At 39.1% G+C, this 10,738-nt stretch overlaps 1 pseudogene; it reads left to right on the plus strand.

Annotated features, from left to right (window-relative positions):
- The first annotated feature begins 7,419 nt into the window (after positions 1-7,419).
- On the plus strand, positions 7,420-8,262 carry LOC119533227 (annotated as a pseudogene).
- The last annotated feature ends 2,476 nt before the right edge of the window (positions 8,263-10,738 follow it).

Genomic DNA, 10,738 nt, shown 5'->3' on the forward strand with positions numbered 1-10,738 from the left:
ATATAGCTATCCCATTTTAGTTTTTAGTGTATTAGAACAGCTAGAAGGAAATACCTGAAATTGTTGAACTGCAATCCAAACCTTGATTCTTGAAGACAATCATATAACTGCATAGCTTATATGATGTGACTGTGTGATTGTGAAAACCTTATGGGTTACTCTCCTTTATCCAGTGTATGTACAGATGAGTAGAAAAAAGTTGGGGGGGTGCAAAAATTAAATGAATAATAGTGGGGGAGGTGTATGAGATGTTTTGGGTCCTGTTTTTTTACTTTTATTGTTATTCTTTTTTTTTAGTTTTAGTTTTTGGAGTAATGAAAATGTTCATTATATGATGATACTGTGAACAATTGATTATACACTTTGGATGATTGTATGGTGTGTGAGTATATCTCAAGAAAATTGCAAAAAAAATGTATATCATGAAAGAACTTATGTATATTTGTAGTACTAATCTGTGGGAAACATGCATTTAAAGACCCCTTTCAATCGTCTTCACCTTCAATATGGCACTGGTATTTAAATTCCATTAATGAACTATCATCACCCTATCCATTCCCATACCTTTAAATTCACCTTCATTAACATATCTGAACATATTAGGTTATCATTCCCACTTCATTAGATTCTATCTCTAGATCCTCTATATTCTACATTACAAGACACTGATTTTACATTGTTCAGGGTGTTCACAGTAGTGGTAATATGAAATATCTCTCTTTTTGTGTCTGACTTATTTCACTCAGCATTATGTCTTCAAGGTTCATCCATGTTGCCATATGTTTCAGGACCTCCTTTGATTAAATTCAATGGAAAACTGCAACAACCCAATCCCGGCAGGACTACCAATGGCCCAGAAACTTCAGGAATGAAAGTTTGCATCACCTCACCAGGGAAATAACCATGGCCAGCTGAAGTTCTTGCTGAAGGGAACATGGAAAGAGTAGTGGATGAAGGTAGTGATAAATATGAACTATGACCATGTGACCAGTTACAGAAATGAGGACTATTATGGCATGAATATTTCCTCCTTGCTTTGTTATGAGTATGCTTGTATTTGTCCATAAAGAAAGTATTTTGGTTTTCTTTGCTATCTTATCCTTTTATCATACGACATAAGCTGTATTGTTCATTTCATAGTATTTAAGTTATAGGAAATCAAGTTTAAGCATCAATGTTACCCAAGGACTTGCACCCTATTCTGCAGAGATTTTGTGCAAATCTGGTTATATGCAGGATAACTGCATATTGTTAGCTGAAACATATGTCTGTTATTGTGTTCTACTTAGAGATTAAGTATAGTTTAAGGTGATGTTTATAGCTGCCAAATTGACAAGGGGTGGACTGTAAGGGTTAGGTTCATGTGTCAACCTGGTTGTTGATGGTGCCCACGTGTCTGGCCAAGCAAGCACTGGCCTAACCATTACTGCAAGGACATTTGTGGCTGGTAAATAAGCCAGAATGTTGGTTTGTTGAATCATCAGTCAATTGACTGCATCAGTAGCTGATTACCTCAATGAAGGACATATCTTTCACAATGAGAGAATTCAATCAGGAAGATTTAACCCAATCAGTTGGAGACTTTTAAGGGAGAAGAGAGAGAACCTTCACTTCTTCTTCAGCTAGCCAGTGTATCCTGGGGAGTTCTTTGATCACCTTCATCGGAGTTGTATGTTCACTGCCTGTCCTGTGAAATTTGTACTTGTGTATCCTGCCCTATGGAATTTGAACTCATGCATTCCCACAGTTGCATGAGATACTTTTTATAAAATCTTATATTTACAGATGTCTCTTATTGGTTCTGTTTCCCTACAGAACCCTAACTGATACAACATACAAGTGATCCTCAATAACACTAAATGCCAATTTCTCATCAGAAACCATGCAGATGAGAAAGCAGTGGTATGATATATTTAAGATACTGAAAGAGAAAACTGCCAGTCAAAAGTTCTTTATCTGGCAAAATTGTCCTCCAAAAATAAGGGAGAGTTTAAAATATTCACAGGTAAACAGAATGGGATAAAATACATTAACAAGAGATCTGCCCTACAAGAATTACTAAAGGGAGTTCTGCTGATTGAGTGGAAAAGATAGGAGAGTTGCTTTGTGTGGTGTGAAGAAATGATTATCATCCAGTAAGGTTAATTAAAAGGGCAAATGCAAAACACAATGCTGTATCCTCAATAAAAACTCTACTCTTTGATTCATATAAGAATCAGAATACAGGCTATCCTGTAGGTTTCTCTTATGCAAGCTCCAGCTAGACATCCCAAACGGCCACAGTAGGCTATGCCCTTGCCAAGGATAGCCCCCAAATACCTGGGTCCCTACCTGAGATTCTATGGGAGATTTTTTCACTGGGTTTTCTCTCTCAGAAACTGAAATCCACTGGAGTGCTCCTAGGACAGACAGGTCCTAAACCCAGAGGCAACAGCCTGTCCAAGAACAACAATCAGATGCAGCCCCCTTCCCCTCACTGTCCACACCCTCTTTCAGTATGAACAAATTAGGGTAGTCACTGCCTAGACACACCTGAAGATGGAGAAAGAGAATAACTGAGAGGAAGGGGTATCAACAAACAAGATAAGATTTAACAAAGGTATATGAATATTGAAACTTTATATATATGTTAGATACTGGGGTGTTGAAATAGCTGAAAGGAGGCAAATGACATGGTGGAACTGTAACCTGTAATATTCTTTGAAATTTGATCTAAAGCTACTCATTGAATTGTGCTTTGAAAGTCTTCACCTTTCTGTATATACCATACATTGCATACTAAGGAAAGATCTGAAACTGTGGAACTGTAACCCATAACAATTTTTGAAATTATCTATATAACTGCTTGTTGTGCTGTATATAGAAAGTTAACACTTTTCTGAATTCATATTATATTTTACAATAATTGAAATAGCTGAAGTTGTGGAACTGTGACCCAAAACTTTCTTTGAAATTTGCTACCTATTTGATCATAGTTTGAAAGTGGTCACTGTTTTGTATATATGTTAAAGTTCACAATTGAAGAAAAGCATAAAAATAATCAGAATACAATTGAATAAGGAAAAAGCATATTTCCCAATAATGGATGTGCAAAATACAAAGTAGTCAAGTTGGCTGACAACAACATAAAGGGGGAAACAGAAGGATATTGGGGCATAGAATGTGTATGCTATTGAGTAAAGTTGGTGTTTTTTCAAATTAGTAGGTTATAGATGTAGGTTGTGTAATATAAATACTACGATAACAACAAAAAGAGCATTTTTTTGTTTTTATTCAAAACAAAATTGAAAATGGGATCAGGGACATTATGAAAGATCAACTATACAGAAAAGGAGGATGCAATTAAGGAAAAGATATATATATCTATATCACACAAAAACCAAATGACAAAATGGCTGAAGTAAGCACTTCCTTTAGTTATAACATTGACTGTTTATGAAATAACCTCCCAAATCAAAAGACGCAAGTTGGAAGAATGGATAAAAAGCATGATCCAGCTATATGTTATTTACAAGAGACTCGATTTACACCCAAACATGCAAATGGCTTAAGGTGAAAGGATGGAAAGAGATGCTCCATACAAATAGTAACAAAAAAGCTACACTAAATAGACTTTAAGTCAAAAGCTGTATAAGAGACAAAGAAGGACACTATAAATTAATAAAATGGGCAATTCACCAAGAAGAAATAACAATCATAAAAATGTATGCATATAACAACGTTGTCCCTAAAAACATGAGGCAAACTCTTGCAAAACTGAATGGAGAAGTAGATACCTCTACAATAATAGCTGGAGACTTAAGTACACCACTCTCTTCAGTAGGTAGAACATCTAATTGGAAGATCAATAAAGAAACAGAGAACTTGAATAATATGATAAATGAAGTAGAACTAACAGACATATACAGAACGTTGTACCTCAAAACAGGAAGATATGCATTCTTCTAAAATGCACATGGACCATTCCCTGGGATAGACCATATGTTGGGTCACAAAACAAGTCTCTGTGAATTTAGAAATATTTAAATCATACAAAATATCCTCTCTGACCATAAGGGAATGAATCTGGAAATCAATAACAAATGGAGCACTGGAAAATCCACCAATTTATGGACATTAAATAACACTATCTTAAACAGTCAGTAGGTGAAAGAAGAAATTGCAAGAGAAATCAGTAAATATATTGGGATGAAGGAAAATGAGATATAACTGTGCCAGTTTGAATGTATTGTGTCCCCCAAATGCCATTATCTTTGACGTAATCTTATGGGGCAGATTGATTGGTCTTTTTGATTAGGGTGTGACCTTTTGATTGGATATTTCCATGGAGGCGTGGCCCCACCCATTCAGGGTGGGCCTTGATCAGTGGAGCTATATAAATCAGCTGAGGGGCAGAGGGAGCTCAGTGCAGCTGTGAGGGACATTTTGAAGAGGAGCTACAGCCAAGAGGGACACTTTCAAGAAAGCACAGGAGCTGCAGATGAGAGACAGTTTGAAAACAGCCATTGAAAGCAGACTCTTGCTCTGGAGAAGCTGAGAGAGGACAAATATCCCAAGTGCAACTAAGAGTGACATTTCTGAGGAACTGCAGCCTAGAGAGGAACGTCCTGGAAGAAAGCCATTTTGAAACCAGAACTTTGGAGCAGATGTCAACCACATGTCTTCCCAGCTAACAGAGGTTTTCCAGATACCATTGGCCATCCTACAGTGAAGGTACCTGATTGCTGATGTGTTACCTTGGACACTTTATGGCCTTAAGACTGTAACTGTGTAACTAAATAAACCCCCTTTTATAAAAGCCAATCCATCTCTGGTGTTTTGCATTCCAGAAGCATTAGCAAACTAGAACAATAACATACCAAAATTTATTCACGGCAGTGAAGGTAAGGCTCAGAAGGAAATTTATCGACATAACTGCTTACATTTTTAAAAAGCAGTAGCTAATATCAAAGACCTAGTTGCTCACCCAGACGTACTGAAATAAGAACTGCAAATTAACCCCAAAGAAGCAGAAGGAAAGAAATAAAGATCAGAGGAGAAATAAATGAAATTGAGAATAAAAAATACAAAACATTAACAAAACTGAAAGCTGGTTTTTTGAAAAGATCAATAAAATAGACAAACACTTAGCTATACTGACAAAGCAAAAAAGAGAGAAGAGACAAATAAATAAAATCAGAAATGAGAGGGAGGGCATTGCTACTGACACAACAGTAATTAAAAGATTGTAAAAAGATACTATGAACAAGTGTATTCAACAAATTAGACAACCTAGATTAAATGGACAATTTCTAGAAATACACAAACTACACTGGTGCTATAAGAAATAGAAGACCTCAACAGACCAATTACAAGTGGAGAGATTGAATCTGTCATCAAAATCTACCCCAGAGGGTGAGGCAAGATGGTGGCACAGGGAGGTGTGAAATTTAGTTAGTCCCCTATACCAACTAGCAAATAGCCAGGAACAACTAGCAAATAATCTGGAACAAATGTCTTGGGGGCTTCTGTGAACATATCATGTGTAAGTCTGGAATGGGTGGGATGGCTGAAATCACAGCATAGAACTGTAAGTAATGTTCCCCAAACTGAGAAGCTGGCACCCCTCCCCCACCAGCAAATCAGGCTGAGTTGGAACACTTCCCTGTGGGAGAAAGGAGCAATCCACAAGGAGCAGGGGAAGGTAGCCAAACCAAGCCCCAATTGTGGTTTTAATTAACAAATCTGGACTACTGAATAAAAGTTATGAGCACAAATAAACACAGAGCAAACAGGAAAGGAAACTGAAGGTTTCTCACAGCAGACAGGAGGCAGGACTGATGGAAAAAAATACATAAATAAAGAAAAACAAAGGCTTTTGGAGTTGGCTGAGTCAAAATAGTGGAAAAGTAATGTGTCCCAAGAAAAAGAGTACATAGAACCAGATACCAACTCCAGTTCTTGACTGGTGAGCTGGGGGGCTAAGAACTGGCTCTAGAAGGGGGGTTTCTTTCTTTCTTCATTTTTTTCTCTCATTCTAAGTAGCTCATTAGAGAAAGCCTAAGTCATTTTCAATTGTCAGAACTCACCAAGGCAAGGGTGGTGTTAAGATAGAGAATCAAAGGAGAAATCAACTATAGGAGATAATTCCCTAAAGAGCTTATCTTCCCTAAGAAAGGGGGTCAGTGCCCAGCTCAAATGGCTGCCATCCCTCAGAGAATTCCAATCCCAGGGCCTGGGGAAAAAAAACAGAAACAGCTTAAACTTGTTTACTGACATACTCTCAGCCCAAGGGAGGGACAGGGTCTGCTGAGAACTAAAAGTATAGCATGTCTTTACAAAAGTGGGGATCTTTGGGCTGAAAAGCACCACTTGCTGGTCAGGATAGGAAAAGCATGGAATCTAGAGGTGTCAGAGGAAAGTCTGACAATCTTCTGGGCCTCACTCTCAGGGAAACCTGATACTGATTAAATCCTTCTCCTTAGTCCTGGGCCTGTCTTGTCTGGGAAAATCGGCTAGGGGTGATCAAGGAAACCAGATACCTAGACAACAAAAAAATTGTGAATCACACAAGGAAATATGAAGATATGGCACAAAGGAACAAACTTACACTTCAAATGACATACAGGAATTGAAATAACTAATAAAAGATCTTCAAAAAATATGCTATATCAATTCAAAAATAAATCAATGAGTTGAGGAAAGATATGGCAAAACAGATGAAGGATATAAAGAAGACTTTTGGCAAACATGAGGAAGAACTCAGAAGTTTAAAAAACAATTGGCAGAACTTATGGGAATTAAAAGCACAATAGAAGAGATGAAAAACACAATGGAGACATACAACAGCAGCCTTGAAGAAGCTGAAGAAAGGATTCATGAACTAGAGGACAGGACATCTGAAATCCTACACACAAAAGAACAGATAGGGAAAAAAATGGAAAAATATGAACAGAGTCTCAGGGAAATGAATAAAAACATGAAGCACATGAATTTATATGTTATGGGTGTCCCAGAAGGAGAAGAGATGGGAAAGGGGGCAGAAACAATAATGGAGGAAATAATCACTAAAAATTTACCATCTCTTATGAGACATACAATACAGATCCAAGAAGCACAGAGTACCCCAAACAGAATAGATCCAAGTAGACCTACCCCAAGACACTTAATCAGATTATCAAATGTGAAAGACAAAGAGAGAATTCTGAATGCAGCAAGAGAAAAGCAATCCATCACATACAAGGGAAGCTTGATAAGACTGTGTGTGTGGATTTCTCAGTAGAAACCATGGAGGTGAGAAGGCAGTGGTATGATATATTTAAGATAATGCAAGACAAAAACTGCCCACCAAGAATTCTGTATCTGGCAAAACTCTCCTTCAAAAATGAGGGAGAGGCTGTAGCCACCGCTGAGTCCACCACCACTGCCTCTGAGCAGAAGATGGCTGTGCCTTCAACATATGTTGATCTTGGGAAATCTGCCAGGGATGTTTTCACCAAGGGCTATGGATTTGGCTTAATAAAGCTCAATTTGTAAACAAATCTGAGAATGGTTTGGAATTTACAAGCTTAGGCTCAGCCAACACTGAGACTACCAAAGTGATGGGCAGTCTGGAAACCAAGTACAGATGGACAGACTATGGTCTGACATTTACAGAGAAATGGAACACTGACAACACACTAGGCACTGAGATTACCATGGAAGATCAGCTCACATGTGGACTGAAGCTGACCTTTGATTCATCCTTCTCAACTAACACTGGGGAAAAATGCTAAAATCAAGAAGAGTACAAATGAGAGCACATCAACCTGGGCTGTGATGTGGATTTTGACATTGCCAGGACTTCAATCTGGGGTGCTCTGGTACTGGGTTATGAGGGGTGGCTGGCTGGCTACCAGATTTGAGACTGCAAAGTCCTGAGTGACACAGAGCAATTTTTCAGTTGGCTACAAGACTGATGAATTCCAGCTTCACACTAATGTGAATGACGGGACAGAGTTCAGTGGTTCCATTTACCAGAAGGTGAACAAGAAGTTGGAGACTGTGATCAATCTCACCTGGACAGCAGGAAATAGTAACACTCATTTGAGAATAGCAGCCAAGTACCAGATCGACCCTGAAACATGCTTCTCAGCTAAAGTGAACAACTCCAGCCTGATAGGTTTAGGATACATTCAGACCCTAAAGCCAGGTATCAAACTGATGCTGTCAGCTCTGATGGATGGCAAGAATGTCAATGCCAGTGGCCACAAGCTTGGTCTAGGACTGGAATTTCAAGCATAAATGAATACCGTAAAATCATTTAATTTTAAACTATTTTGCAGCATAACTACCTTCAGAATTTTGTGTGCCTTTTAATGTTGTATGTCTGGGATGCAAGTATTACTAAATATCATGTTATACCTCCAGGTTTAAAGATGATTCAGCTTTAAAGTGTTATCCTTTCAGAGGTACAGAAGAAACTCAATTCCAAAAAAGGTCCTTTAAGCTGTAGACTGTGGGGGGAATTTAGTGGGCCCTCTTGAGATGTCAGGCTTCTTTTTTATCTAGAAATGGCTGCAAGTGGAAGCTGATAATGTGTAGGCATTTTGTAAATTCCTATTGAATAAATGAATGAAATTGTGATTTCCTGAGAATTGAACCTAGGTTTCCTAACCCCAGTTGTGGAGAGGCTCATTGCTTAATGGTGTGTACAAATTCATCTCCAAGGACTTTTTTAGACAGATCTTCATGACCTGTTTTCACCCCAGTCCATCATCTCTTTTACATCAAAAGTAGTCTGCAGGGCATGGTAGCTGTTTCTTTTGTGCTGTTTTGGGGTGGAGAGGGTGGATGTGATAAAGTCAATAATTCAGGACTCAATTCTCTCTTGTGTTGTGGTTTTGTGCCCTTGCACCACTACTAAATAGTTTCCAGGAGCTCCAGCTGCAAGCTGGCAAGGGTCTCTGTGACTGTAATCACATAGTGACAACACTTGGAATCTAAATTGGACTTCTGTTGTATTCTCACCACTCAATTTATTTTTTAGCAGTTTAATGGATACATTTTAGAGTCTTACATTTTGTGTGGAATTAGATCATCCCTTTCAAATGCTGTAATTAACATCACTTTAAATAAAACTTGAATAAAATATTGAAACCTCAAAAAAATGAGGGATACTTTAGGATGGGGCAAGATGGTGGCATAGAGAGGGGTGGAATTTAGTTAGTTCTCTAGAGCAACTAGAAAATAGCCAGGAACAACTAGAAAACAGCCTAGAACAACTGCTGGGGGACAGCCATGACTGTCCACACATCACACATCAGCCTGGAACTGGAATGGCTGAGATTGCAGCATAAAAGCTGTAAGTAAAAACTGTGGAACTGTGCCAGGAGCCCCCTCCCCCCATAGCAGGCTAAGCTGCAAAACTTTGCTGTGGGTGAAAGCAGTCCCTGCCAGGAGCAAGCGAATATAGTACAACCTAGCTCCAACTGGGGTTCTAATTAACAAATGTGGACTGCTGAATACAAGCCCCAAACATAGATAAACTCCTAACAAGCAGCAAAGTACCCTGAGATTGCTCCTAGTGGAGAGGAGGTGGGGCTGACAGAAAAAAATTACAGATGCTTTGGAGATGGCTGAACTTAGAATACTGGAAAATGGTTGTGTCCCAAGAAAAGGAGCACAGAAGAATGGGGACTATCTCTGGCCAATAGGTGAAACTGGGGGGCTGGGGACTGGCTATGAAAATGGGCCTTCTTTCCCCATTTTTGCTCTCTCAATCTGAGTGGCTCAGTGGAGAAAGCCACCAGCATTTTCAGTTCTCAGCATGCTGACCTAGGCAGGGGTGGAGTTAACAGAGTCAGAGAGACATAGGAGTAATTCAAGTGCAGAAGATAACTCCCTAGAGGGTGTATCTTCCCCAAGAGGAGGAAAGTGGGGCCCAGCTCATGTGCCCACCCTCCCTTCAGGACCCAAGGGCCTGGGGGAAAACAATCAAACCAGAAACAACTTAAGCTGAGAATTAAAGGGACCACACTTCTTTACACCAGTGGAGAGTGACAGGCTGACAGGTGCCACCTGCTGGCCAGGTTAGGAAAAGCACAGCAGCTAGAGACCTCACAGGAAGACTGTCAATCTTCTAAGACACACCCTCAGGGAAACCCGATACTGAATATTGCCCCCCTCCCCGAGACCTGAGGTTGTTCTGGTCTAGGAAAATCTGATTGGGGAAATCAAGGAAACCAGATGGCCAGGCAACAGAAAACTACAAATCACACTAGGTAAAATGAAGATATGGCCAATTCAAAGGAAAAACTTACACTTCAACTGAGATACAGGAACTGAAACAACTAATTAAAGATCTTAGCAAATAAATATGCTAAATCAACTCAACAAGTTTAGGGAAGATATGACAAAAGAGATGAAGGATATAAAGAAAACATTGGGTGAACATAAGGAAGAACTCAAAAGTCTGAAAAAACTGTCAGGACTTATGGAAATGAGAGGCACAACACAAGAGATGAAAAACACAATGGACACACACAACAGCATATTACAAGAGGCAGAAGAAAGGATTCAGAAACTGGAGAAAAAGACATCTGAAATCCTACACACAAAAGAACAGATAGGGAAAAGAATGGAAAAGTATGAGCAACGTCTCAGGGAATTGAGTTTTAACATGAAGTACATGAATGTATGTGTCATGGGTGTCCCAGAAGGAGAAGAGAAGGGAAAGGGGGCAGAAGTAATAATGTAGGAAATAATCACTAAAAATTTC

The sequence above is a fragment of the Choloepus didactylus genome, chromosome 4 (genome assembly GCF_015220235.1).
Source record: "Choloepus didactylus isolate mChoDid1 chromosome 4, mChoDid1.pri, whole genome shotgun sequence".
In the NCBI taxonomy this organism is placed as follows: domain Eukaryota; kingdom Metazoa; phylum Chordata; class Mammalia; order Pilosa; family Megalonychidae; genus Choloepus; species Choloepus didactylus.